The sequence below is a fragment of the Scaptodrosophila lebanonensis genome, unplaced genomic scaffold (genome assembly GCF_003285725.1).
Source record: "Scaptodrosophila lebanonensis strain 11010-0011.00,11010-0021.00 unplaced genomic scaffold, SlebRS2 tig00000024-arrow-pilon, whole genome shotgun sequence".
NCBI classification, from domain to species: domain Eukaryota; kingdom Metazoa; phylum Arthropoda; class Insecta; order Diptera; family Drosophilidae; genus Scaptodrosophila; species Scaptodrosophila lebanonensis.
In genome coordinates, this window is record NW_022060538.1 from 6,443,795 (window position 1) to 6,456,956 (window position 13,162).

The 13,162-nt window shown below is 39.7% G+C and overlaps 1 long non-coding RNA gene and 1 pseudogene across 1 annotated transcript in view; both read left to right on the top strand.

The window, feature by feature from the left end:
• Positions 1-13,162, top strand: part of LOC115620482 — a 93,238-nt gene that overhangs the window by 51,923 nt on the left and 28,153 nt on the right. The gene's annotated exons all lie outside the window — the stretch shown is intronic.
• On the top strand, positions 2,540-3,220 carry LOC115620480 (annotated as a pseudogene).

Below are 13,162 nucleotides of genomic sequence, written 5' to 3' on the forward strand. Positions count from 1 at the left end.
TAGTTAAAAGCAGCCAACCCATAATTATAATATCCACTTCATGGGTCCTACTGTAACCCGAGCTGTACGAATTTAAAGGGACCATCAGCAAACGCGGTAGCTGCTATTATTGATGGTGATTGATTTATCCGAACATTCCATGGAGCAGTAATTGGTGGGGAGGGGCGGGCGAGTGAGAAAGCATCTCGAGGCTGGAAATAATGTTGTAGCAAAACAATAGGACAAATTAAATTAGCATTCAACCCAGAAGGGCGTACAGAATGGGAGCCTGCCATGCCTAACAAATTCAAAATAAGCGCTCAAACATAATTTGCTCAAATATTCATAACACTGTGGCTGAAATTTTATACTGTTGATTAATAAGCGTTCGCTTGCCAGCATCAATCAAATGGAATTTGATGTACGCTCGGGTGTGAGCATGTGTGTGTGTGTGTGTGTGTGGCGCCTGTGGCTTGCCATAATTTCATAAAATATGCTGTTTGCCAGATCATAATGCGCCAGAGTGAAGGATAATTTGTCCACACAATATCATATTCACATGCTTCTCTTTTCTATGGCCTGCACTGAAAAGTGTAAGGGTATACTGTTTGTGGTGTACCGGTGTGTAACACCCATATAAAGAGGGTACACATAAAAGAACATTACAATGAGATAGATACAAATCTAGATGTCCCTGCATATCTTTGTTACAACCGCTATTCCACCCAGAAGAAGAAAAATGAAGGGTATTGGGCTACACTGCAGCCGAAGCTCACATTCTATGTTACTTGGTGTTTATATTCGCTTGCAGCTCCCAGAGGCCACCGACATACACGAATATGGCAAATTACAAATGTAATTTGAATTAGCGCTAATTTGCGCCATCAGTTTTCATTTCGACTTCGCAGCGTGCCTTCCCCAAATAGAAGTCGGCAGGCAGACTCGCAAACACAAATACATAAAATGTGGAAAGCCACTAAAGCACTTTGCATGTTGTGCCGTAATTAAAGAATTTCCGTTGCACTCATCAGCAGTAGGGAGCAGAAGAGCCTTTGACTCCAATGGCTTGATAGAAATGTTCAAAGGTGTTGTTTTTTGCTTTTTTATTTGGTTCTCTCTTTTATTCCTGTTTTTTTTTTGTGCCTTTTGAATGTTGCCAACAAGTTCATTATTCGCTCTATGTACAAGTGTGTGTGTGTGTGTAATTAATGGCTTGAATCAAGTGTGGGGCATGCCCAAAATATAATATATGCACGTGCTCGTACGGGTATATATAAATATGATTTCCGTTGCTGTGCGAGCCGTGGGGCGCCAATGTGCCATATAATCATAAATGGGCCGGCATGGCTCTCTGGTGATGAAGTCAAGGCTTTGCCTCCAGTCGCTTCCATGGTGCAATTAGCTTCGTGCCCGCCATTCGCTGCTCTCTGTTCGCTGTTTGGTGTTCGCTGCTCGCTGCTCGCCTTTCAATGTAATATAAATTAGCCGCGGGCCTGAGCAGCTGACAAAGCATGGTACTTGCATGCACCCTGGGAAATTCGTGTGTGTTGGCATTTTCGACTCCCAATGGGCCAGCGGACCAGCATTTTCAAAGGCCAGAAGTGGTTGCATTTCAAATGTTCGTGTAATTGCGCTTGGGACTTACAGCTTGCAAGCTCATAGTCACAGGAAAGAAAACAAGTCCTGAAAAAATGTCATTAGAATCGCTTTACAGCAGATCTCCACCTCTAAACAAAGTAAATTGCATGTTTATGAAACAAAAAAAAAAAAGCCAATTTAAAGGAAATGAAAGCGTTTTTTGGAAGTCGTGGAATGTGGAATGATTCCAAACTTAGATATTGTCTTTTGTGTTCCCTTTAGAAAATGTACGCTGTTAGTTGCTTTTGTTTCGTCCAACTGACTGTCTAAAAACCGCCAGCAATATTAATCTCTGCTGGTGTTGGTAGGAAGCTCTTCTGAAGCCAAGCTGTTCAGCAATAGAAGAATTGAATAATTGAATACATTGAAAATTAAATTTAAATTCGTGAAACTGCTCAAGTTCCAAAAAAAAGAAAGATGGAACAATTTTGCTTAAAAGCAGAGTAAGCACAAGTCTTCATATTGCCTTCGCAAGTCAATATGATATACTGATATACTAGTTCCCTTAACGATGCAGGCAGTGACAGATTAAAAAGGGAGGACAAGCCAATGATTACCTGCCAATGCTTGCTATTGTCTTCTAACGTCCTTTCAATAAGGACCGAGAATACGCTCTGAAGAGGACAGCTACGGACTGTGATGCCTGAATATTGTCTGGCACAGCATGTTTAAAAATCTGCTAATCGGCTTTGATGGACAGATGGGCGATTGGTTACAGCGGTATTTTCACAGCTTATATGAACCTTCAGATCAATAACTACAATCCGCAACTTGCCAGATAGTGTAGCGAACTGGTTGACATTAAAGGTTTAAAATGAAGAGCTGCATAAAAACGAATGGATGTGTAAACGCAGTTACCCTCGTCTTAACATTTACATTTCAAATACTCTATATGCTTCATTCCAAATTCAGCTCTCCAGCTCGTAACTAGACACAAAAAATTTCAATCTATTTGTTCTTCGTTTTGTTTGACTGATTGGCGCGACTGAAGAGGAAAAATGGTGCGCAAGCGACAATCGACGACATCGACGAGATCAACGCCAGGGCGTCGCTCCTCTAGCACCTCGGCCACGACCCTGCCGGCTACCAAGCCAGCCAAGCCAGCGACACCAACCGCTCCCAGTACCAGTAGCAGTAGCAAGCCAGCAGGACGCAGCACTGGGGAAGTGTTCAAGGATATGGCAGCTACGGCAACAGGCGTGGCTGTTGGCTCAGCTGTTGGTCATGCTGTAGGCGCAAGTGTTGTGGGTGCATTGAGTGGGCGTGGCGGGGGCAGCGCGGCCACCACTGAGCAGCCGGTACGCCAATCACCGGAACTCGTGGCCGAGGGTCCTTGCGCCAACGAGATCAGGCAGTTTCTCAAGTGCAGTGAGGAGAACAGCGATTTGAGCGTTTGTCAGGGCTTCAATGAGGCCATGCGTCAGTGTCGCCAACGCTACAATGTATAGCCAGAAGGATCAACCAAACATGGCGGAGAGTGGAGACAGTACTTGCAACATTTAAGACAAATTCCCAGTTAGTTTGACATGTTTCCATTTCCTATTACCTAGTCAGTCCAATAAGTTCAGTCATCAGCAATAAAATACAGCAATTGAAAATTGAATTGCTATGCATGTCCTCCTCTGCAACTGTGTAGGGGCATGCGGCATGTGGCGGTCCGGGCAATCAATTTGCGTCAAGAGTGGCGCACATGTCAGACAAAGAAAATGCGCAGTCAACGCAATGAAAATGTTTTATGGGATGTACTCGAAAGCTCATCCCCGACATAGACTGCCCCTCTTTACTGTCAAAACATGGCAGGGGACGCCGGCGAGGTGTCATCCCTCGGCACCCGCTTTAGAATTTTTTTTCTCCTACACTTTAAAGTTGACTGACGCATATCCTATTGCAGACGCCCTTTGCGTTGTCATATGCTTCGCTCTTTTTTTGTTTTTGTTTTTCGCAGTATTTTCTATATGAACGAGAAATTTTCCCAATTTTTTCTTCTTTTTTTGTCATTTTCAGTTAATTGTGATTTTGTTTACTGCTGCCATCCAGCAGAATGGAGGTTGGCAGGAGGGTGGGCTTTTGTTTGTGTTTTTACTTTGTCTGCGCCGCGCTTATTTACTTTAATTTTGTTGTTTCGTTTTTCCACTGATTTTCGCGTTCAACGCGCTTTTCATAGCTCTCTTCATTCTGTCGTAAACATGTGCCCCCTAAGCTGGGGTTGGAGTGTCGCTTGGGGATGGGGTGTGGATGGTTGGGTGGTTTCCAGTTAGGCAGCCAAACTTTTTCATTATGTTTTTAGCGGCTTGGCTTGCGCTTACAATTAAGCCTTGAAAATGTTTCGTTGACTGTGACGTCGACGTCACCCTTTTTTCATATTTCAGAGCATTATGCGCAACAACAAGATGGGAGAAGGGAATAAAAAAAATGGAGCGAGTGCCAGGCACCGAAAATGTCTTAAGCATATATTTGTTTGTTGTCTTAAACGCTTTGTCTCGCCTAATTAAAACAAATTTAATTTGGCCGCGACCATCTAATAAATATTTATGCATTGTAGTTGCCAAGTCTGACCTGGCCGGCCAAGTGCGGTCAAGTGCGGTATCTCCGTTGCACTGCTGGCGGCATTTTAATGTGCTCGGTTGACCATTTGCGGGTCCACAAATGACAGCAGGAGCGCCGGCGACGCCAGTTCCGTTGAAGGAAATTTAAAAATTTAAATCGGCGGCCCCGCCTAAGCTACTTAACTAATTGAATTGGTCTGGCGATCGAATTTTATATTGCTCATACAAAAAGAACTTTTCTTTAAGGATAAAAATTGGAAATGGTTAGGCTATATTGGAAGTGTTAAATATGTAAAAAGTTTAAAATAAAGACAGGAATAAAGACTTGTAGCTGCAGAAAAGCTGAGTTAACAAGCTATACTATTTGTTCAGCCCGCTCTGCGAATTACAAATAATGTGCTATTCTTAAGCATTCGAGTTAGTAGCTGCTACAGCAATTTCAATGTTGCTGCAATATGCTTTGCAGAAGTCGTTTTCTGCGCTTCTCATATAGGAAAAATCTTAAAAACATAGGGATAGGCCCCTGAGAAAGAAGTTGATTTGTATAACTAATCATCAGTTCTTTCATTTCTAATCTTTTTCCATCGAACGGTCCGTTTTCGACTGAATAATCATTATCATAATAATCATTGTCATCAGATTTATGTAGCTGGAGTAATACAATATAACTAGTAATATAATATAGCTAGTGTATAATAGAATACATAAAGGAGCACAAAACCAAACTTAGATATAAACTTAAAATAGTTTTAGTTACGAATGGAGATGTATTGGATTTATTTCAAAAAAATATTGTATTTAGAGAAAAAAAATGTATGCAATTCGAAGATATTGAAGCTTTAAACGAGCAATATTTCAAATGATTTAATATTATATTTTGTATCTTACTGCAGGTTGGGCAAAATTGTATGGTCTCTTGTGAATTACCTAGAGAGCCAGATAAGTTGAGAGATGACAATACTTCATTCTTTTGACGACAGATATATTTTTAAATTGCTCGAAAATTCTGTAAGGTCTCGCCTTTGATTAAAATATTAATCGTGCGCTCTCCTTTGCCGCAAAACATCGTTTAAAGTGAATTTAAATTGAATTTTTTCTCACACATACTATTCATATGCCAAGACTTACAAGACACTGATGCTATATTAATTTTTCCATAAACAATCGATAAAGAGTTTCATATTCATTTAAGTAAGCAAATGCAATAAGCACGGTCGTTAAGGAATGTCCTGATTTCCAACTAAAATGTATGGCCAATCACGCGTCACTATGAAACTCAATCATTGAAAGTTTTTCAATTTGGAAAAGCAGCTTTGTCCATTCTCCAATTTATGGCGCCACATTGCAGATGCAATTGCTATGGAAATGAAATCAAGCATTTAAAGTTAAATCGACGATGCGATAATTTATGGATTGTGCAGTGTTGGGGCTGTTCTGCATTGCATGTCAACTGTCTGTGAATTGATTCTCATATTTCTGGATCATTAGGGATTCTGAGACTGCTATTGTTTCATTCATGACTTTCGAAGCTCATAGTGCCTGTTCATGTCCAAATGCGACAGGTGGAGCAGGTCCACCACCACCTGCTTCTCCTTGACTGACATTTGCCGGATTTGCAGACTGACAGACACGTTTATGGCATAGAATATCACAATGTGTACACAGGTCGGTTATTATGTATTTATGGCGAGCTGATGTGGATTTGGATATGAGTGTGACGTTTAAATTGAATTTGGATTTTTAGTATTTCTCGTTGTCGTTCCGACAGCTCGTCGTCGCTGTCTCCATGTACATACTCGCACTATCTAGTACATACTATATAGTACATACATACATGCTCGTACAAACATATAGTATTTTTGTCCAAAACTTGCGCTTCTAGCTGATGGCATGACATGAAATAGGTTCTAATTTTAGCGGAAACCAGCACGGGCAACCAGAACGAACAAAAGTTGAAAGACAATTTAGCGTAAATATTTGGCCACGTCAAATTTCTTTCGTTTATTGTTGATTTTCTCTTTTGTTAGCCCGGAAAGGGCAGCAGACGATGGCAGCGACACATGCCAAAAGCCGTGCCATGAATGCGACTGAAATAGTAAGGACTCGGTGGTTGACACATCCAACATCGTCTGCTTACTTTACTTACTGTAATTACGAAATTAGTGGCTGCTATGTAAATGCTCTTATACTCGTAATAAATACGGCTTCTGCTAGACAACTATGGAACAATAAAAACTTTTTAATAATAAACTAAGATTGCGCAGTGCGTGGGACTTAATTTGTGAAGAAAAACTATTTGCATTAAATTCTGAAGTGCTTGCAGCTTCGATATTTTTATAAAAGTCTGTCTAATAGACAGGAACTAGTTTAATGTTCGCTTCATAGAAAAAATTGTTAGCCATTTATTTCGAATTAAAATTGAGATTGAAATGAAGGGTCGAATTTTGTGAATGAAACTGTCTTTATTGTAAGCTGTAAATGCTCTAAGAAGGTTTAAAAACTAATGTTTTTTCTCAACTACAAGATTTGAACATTAATATTATTTGTTTGTTTAGCTTTCTTGTGCAGCATAAAATAGAAGTAGTACTATATGTATGATTGCTGCGTATTGCTGCGTTGTCTAGCGAAAATATTCAGAAACCCTCCCAAAACTTTTCCTCAAAGTCAACTACGATCTTATTTAAAAGTTGAGCATATAGTTCAAATCTGAGTTCAACCGATGCGTTATAAAGAATGTTGGAGTCTTTCTTATGTAACCAAGGTATAAAGTACAGAAATCGGGTCATCGAACTAATTAAAGTTAATAACCTTACATTCAATTTAAAAAGAGTTTGGACATGAAATGTTTCAAATATTAGATAAAACCATAATCTATTGATCTATAGTCTTTGTTATTATATAATCCTCTCATGGATTCCCTTGTTAGTTAGACGCTGATAATTCAGCACTTGCCACTGAACTAGCTCATGGCTGAAACTAAAAAGAGCAACACTATTATTATTATGGTCTCGACGTCTCTTTATAAATACGTGCATTTTTCTCATTATCATTATCATTACATTTTTCCATTTGCCTTTTTAATTGATTTCTCTGCCTACAGACGTGACGCTCCAGCAGGTCGTCCTGCCAGTCTGCTTGCCTGCCTGCCTGTCTGCATTTGCTTGGCCTGCTTGACGCACTTCCTGTGCCGTCGCCATCGCCATCCGTTCCATTCTCCCATTTAGGTTGCGTCAAGCTCGTTACAGCATGCAAAACATTTGCACGCTTCAAGCAATTTACCATAAAAATGTAAACAGCGGGGCATGTGGCAGCTGCACAGCGGACGCTGCAACTGGTGGCAAGCACTTGACGGCAACCGTGCCGCAAACACAAACACACGCACACCCACCTGTTGGAATTTAAATGTATTTCTCTGCCGCTTAACTCGATTTCGATTCACTTTAAAATGTGTCCCTGAGCACATTTTGTGTGATGTCAGCTAAAAACTTATGCAAGATGGGAGAAAAATTACGCTTTTCTGCTACTTTATGCAACTTGTTCGCTGAGTACTGAAAAAACTAATACCACCCGCACTGGAATTTAATTAAAAAGTTTTTGTTTCGGGCAAGAACAACAACGGCGACAAGAGCAGAAATTCGTAGATACCTACGGCACGTGTAGTCCTCGGCAAACTATGGGCCTAAGCGACGGAATCTATTGTCTCCAGACCTCTGTCCTAGTTCCCGATCCCGTTGCCGTTCGTGTTTACATGCAAACTTTGTTGCAGCAAAAGTTTTGTAGCTTTTTTAGTGGCTGAGTTTTGCATGTAAACTTGTTGTACATCATTGTTGGCGACGATGGCGACACTCGCAACCACAACTTCGCTTCAATAGTTTTGTGGACAGCGGCAGCTGTAGGGATAGAGGCAGCGCGTTCCCAAAACGCCACACGAAATGACGTTGCAATTTACAAAAAGTTATGCCACGATTTTTATGGCCGACATCCGCCGCCACCCGCCAGCCGCTACCCGCCACCGTCATCACCACCTCAACCACTGGCCCGCTCAGATAAACGACAAGTACTTTAAAATTCACATTGTTGGCGTTCTTAGCTTTTATATGCCAAACATCAAGCATCAACGCCTAAAACTTGGCCAGGCCATTTGCTGCTGTAAGCAGTGTTGATCATAAAATACGAACGCTTCATGAAATATTCAGCAAACACAAATTTTAATACTCATACGCCACGTCGGCCCATGCTGGCAGCGTGCTCTTCGGCCGCTCGTTAGCCTCCCCCAAAGTTTGCTTTATGCGCCACGATGCTCATTAAAAATGCTAGCAGCTGAGGCGAGCCAGCTCTCTCCCGCACTTGAAACTTATTGACAATACAATAAAAGTAAAAATAGAAATAAAAGTGAGCGCGCCGGCCGTGCAACAACCAGTGGCCTCATCCACAGCCAACTTAAGGGCCAGACGCCACTTCAAACGGCAACAGGAACCGAATCTGAAACAGCGAATCAGAGGCCGAGCCAGCAAGTAAATTACTAGCGCCAATATACTCTGCACAGTGGTTTCGAATTGCTATTCAATAATTGAAGTATCCACCTAGTAATGACAATATGTATTAATACATAATGAAATTATTAGATTTTATCTACGAGTAATAAATGAAAATGAGGTAACATTTGTGATCAATAAATTGGATATTTTATTTAACAATACGAAAAAACAATTTGAAAATAATCTCAAAATTCAACAAATACACACGGCTTGAATAAGTAATGGCAATCAATTCTATAATTAATGATGACTCCTTATTGAACTTATTGCAAATAAAAAACAAATGATTTTTAAAAGAAAGTACATATATCTAATTCTTATTCTTTTATTGAGACTTATAATTATATATTTTATTTTAATTGTAAGACTTGTACACTCAGAAAGAAGTTTTTCAGATAAAATGGAGTAAGAAATTTATTCTTTACTTTACAATTTCTATCGTATGTAACAATTATTTTGCTGCAAGTTCATTGGCTTTAACAATTCGTGTTTATTGCTAAATATATTCAAGTGTGAACGTACATAGCTTATGTTCAGCATAAATAGGAACTCGATTTAGACAGTAATGAAACTTTTTATTATGCTTTATACACTATGGTGGATGGGCTAATGGTACAAATCGAATATAAAATTCCACAAATAATTGGCGTCCTGCTGATGCAAATCTAAAAGAATTGAGATTTGTGTATGAACTTTTTAATAGTTTAATAACAAACTAATGAAGCTAATGCTATGGAGCTCATTTTGAGCAAAAATATTTAATTATTTTGTGTAAAACTCTTCAAGTTATTGTTATAAGTTCTACGACTTCTATAAACATATGACCAAACAGGCCAAAATACGAGCAATTGAATGCTTTAATGATCGACCATGTTGCATATTCGGCAATTGAAGAGAGTAAAGAGATCCTTTAAAAGTTGTCCTGAATGGACCGTCTATACTTATTGTATTGTAGATTTCAAATTGAATTTTTTCAAGTTCAGAACCACTGTTCGCTGGGGGCAGCGATTCTGGCAAAATGAAATTACAATGGCTGTGTAAATAGTGCAAAAGCGTGCGTTTCAATGAAAGCCAAATTAAATGCTAGTTGCGCCGAGGCTTACTTCTCCAACCACTCCTTATACCTGTAAAGAGGCATGGTCGAGCTGCTCTCTAGCTAGCTAATAGTTACTCGCTTGGCTGACTGCGCTGTTTATTCTGCAGATTCTGTTCCTTAGTTTGGATTGTGTCTGCACTCGAGGCCTGTGCTTGCTTCCAGCCAATTGAGCGCCCGTCCAATTCAGTTAGTATTTGCATTCAAGTGCCAATTAGTTGAGGTTTCATTTGAAGCGGAGCTGCTTTTGTTCTAAATCAAGTGCGGGACAACTGGCTGCACAAATGGCTCATCTTGCCACACAATCGAATCATGAATTCAATGCACTTAATCCCCCTGCAATTGCATCTGGTTCTTCCGGCCACAAGATTGCATTTTTTGTTGGACTTGTTGCGAGCCTAAGCCGCTTAACAGGCCCTGCAATTAAATGCAAACACGCCGAGCATTCAAATGGGGCTCCAAAATTGTAGGCAAGGAGTGGGCAGTTGGCCAAAATCAAAGCTCTGCGACACGCAATTTCCGCTCCCCATTTGTTTGTGTAATATCGAACCACAACCAGTAACAGAAACAGAAACAACAGCAAAGGCAACTGCAACTACAACTGCAGCCCTACTGTGAGCTGGTTTGGCAATTTACATTCACTTGATTGGCCTGACAGTCAATTGAAAATGCGGAAATGCGGTCAAAGCCCCATAATTGAAACACCTAACTATGTGCTGACAACTTTGTTTGCTCTGCAAATTAGCACGGCAGCTGCCCTTTCCTCTTGTGGGCTACCGTAATGCAAGCGTCAGTAATGAGATGCGGTTTGTTGCACGTGTAGGCTGATTAACTTGTTGTCTATCTGCCACCGACTTAATCGACTTTTATAGCCAGTCGACCAGTCGACCAACCAGTCAGCTGGCCTGCACACGTGTCCAGACATTAAGCCCCTTCTAACTATGGAGCCACTTCTCATTATCGAAAATTATGTCACGTATTGAGGCATAAATACGGCTGTCGAAAGAAACTTTTAAAGTGCTTAACTTTTTATCGCAATTTTGAGCCATTGATGCGATCTGGGGCATGGGCCAAGTAAATGAAAAAAGTTTTCAGCCACTTTACACTTATTTTCCCCATTGTTGCTCATGCTGCTCTTTCTATTCTGGATTATATGGAGTGGACGACATTTCCCAAACACTACTAGTAGGAGCAACTGGTCTTTGAATTGCCTTTTTGGTTTACTGACTCATGTAGCATGGTGTCGCTGTAAGCTGAATGTGCCATTAATTTATTTTTATTATTATTGTTTTCGTTTTATTATTATCTGTTGACATTTCATAACCTTTACAACAACACTCTCCAGATTCAGTCTAGATTCATATAGAAATTCTTCCTACAGTTTAAGAAGATATTTTAATTTCTTTTAAATTAGCTTCCATAAATATCGCCAATTACTTATTTTTTTTTTACTAAACACTTTGACTGCAGTATAACAAACCTTGTTTTAGACTCTAAATAAATGTCTAAATTTGAACCAAATTTCAATTGATTTATTTTAAAACCATAGAATTGCTAATTATTAGAGGACTGGACTATGTATTTAAGTGCGCAATAAAGATATGGTGCTATAATTTTGAAAGCTTTTATGCTTGTATGTTATATGAGAATATTCGTAGGAACGTTATGCTAATATATTAAATATACATATGTGTTTAGTGTATTGAAGTGGCTCCGGCAGCGATGGATTTCATTTAGATCGCCTTAACATTTATCTCGAGCGTGAGCATCAATGGAATTTAAAGAACATTTTTGCAGAATTATTATAATTACCGGAATAGACTTAAATATTATTTTAACTAATTTTAAACAATTCTTACACTCATTTACAGTTCAATTCTTTTTCTTTAAGTAACCGTTGAGAATCTTAATAATTAACAATTTACCAAAAATACATGTCCTTTTTACAAAGACAAAATTGTGAGATATAAGGAGGGAGTACTGAAATATAGTAAGGTAGGTAGCAATTTTTCATTTATTGAAGTACCAGAACCTAAAGTTATAATTATAATAAATTAATCTGTAAATGTATTAGTTTTAATTTTGGCAGCGAAAATAAACCTATCAGTGCATCAACAGTGTTGAGTATCTAACTCGATCTAGATCTCCATTGCTGAATGTAGGCGCCTCAACTGGTGAAAAGGGTCACTCCGCCTTTGCATAGTCACCGATGGGTTGGGCTGAGCAAACAAAAAGCACTTTTACGCACACATATACGTGTACAGACACTCAGAGTCGGCTATCGAGAGCGCAGCTTCAACAGCAGCGTTGCGCCATCATCAACATCATCGTCAACGCGATTATAACCGCAACTATCACAAATGCCATTAGAGGCAGCCACCGAGCAGCCAGGCACAGGCACAGACTCAGATACAGACACACAACACAACAATGTATACATCACATACACATGCATACATACTATATGTATATAAACATACATTTAAAGAGCTGATGCTGATGGTGATGTGGCCGTGGCTGCTGCTGCTGATGCTGATGCTGCTGCCTGGGGCTGGGGCTGGGCATTAGTTCTTGACTATGGGAGGTCAGTGGGAAAAACTTGCGCGCAACTAACGCGTCGTAAATTGAGATTTCTATTTATTGTCATCAACAGCAGCAGCCCCGACCCGACCGCTTTCAGCTCAAATATCTGTCACCAGCTCGCTCCCCAGCCATACACCCATTTAATCCTGCCATCACCACCCTTTGGAGTCTGTCATTTGCTCGGTCTGGCGACTTCATGATGTCGCCTAAGCATTTTTAATGGACTTTTAAGTCCTTTTTTTATTGTTTTGTACACATTTGTGCTGCCACCATGGTTGTTGCTGTTGTTGTTGCCACACTATTCATCAGCGCCCATAAATGTATTTATTTATTTTGTATGCGGTTTTGGTTTGCTTTGTTTTAGCTAAAAAGGCGCGCTCCGGTCTCCCTTTTCTGCCTTTTCTGCCCATCCAAATGCGTCGAGTGTTGCGCAAATACAATTAGGAGTGGTTGCACCAATATACAAATATTATATACATACTTTAGTATGATTATATCAGTAGATATACTCACACATACGCACCTACAGTAAAAGCTATACATACATTTCATCCCCCGTAAAATAATTGAGTCTGGCCTATTCCCATTTTTATAAGTTTTTGGTAAGTGTAACAGGTTCTGCCGATTCAATTACTTGTTTCTGGCTAACGAACATTTGAATTATTTCATTTTATTCAAAATGTTTTCATTCATAGTTCCTATCAAAAGCAGATAAAGTGTACCTGGAATTATTTGAAATGGCTTGATTACGGCTTAAAATTTATTGTTAAATAATAAATCATAAA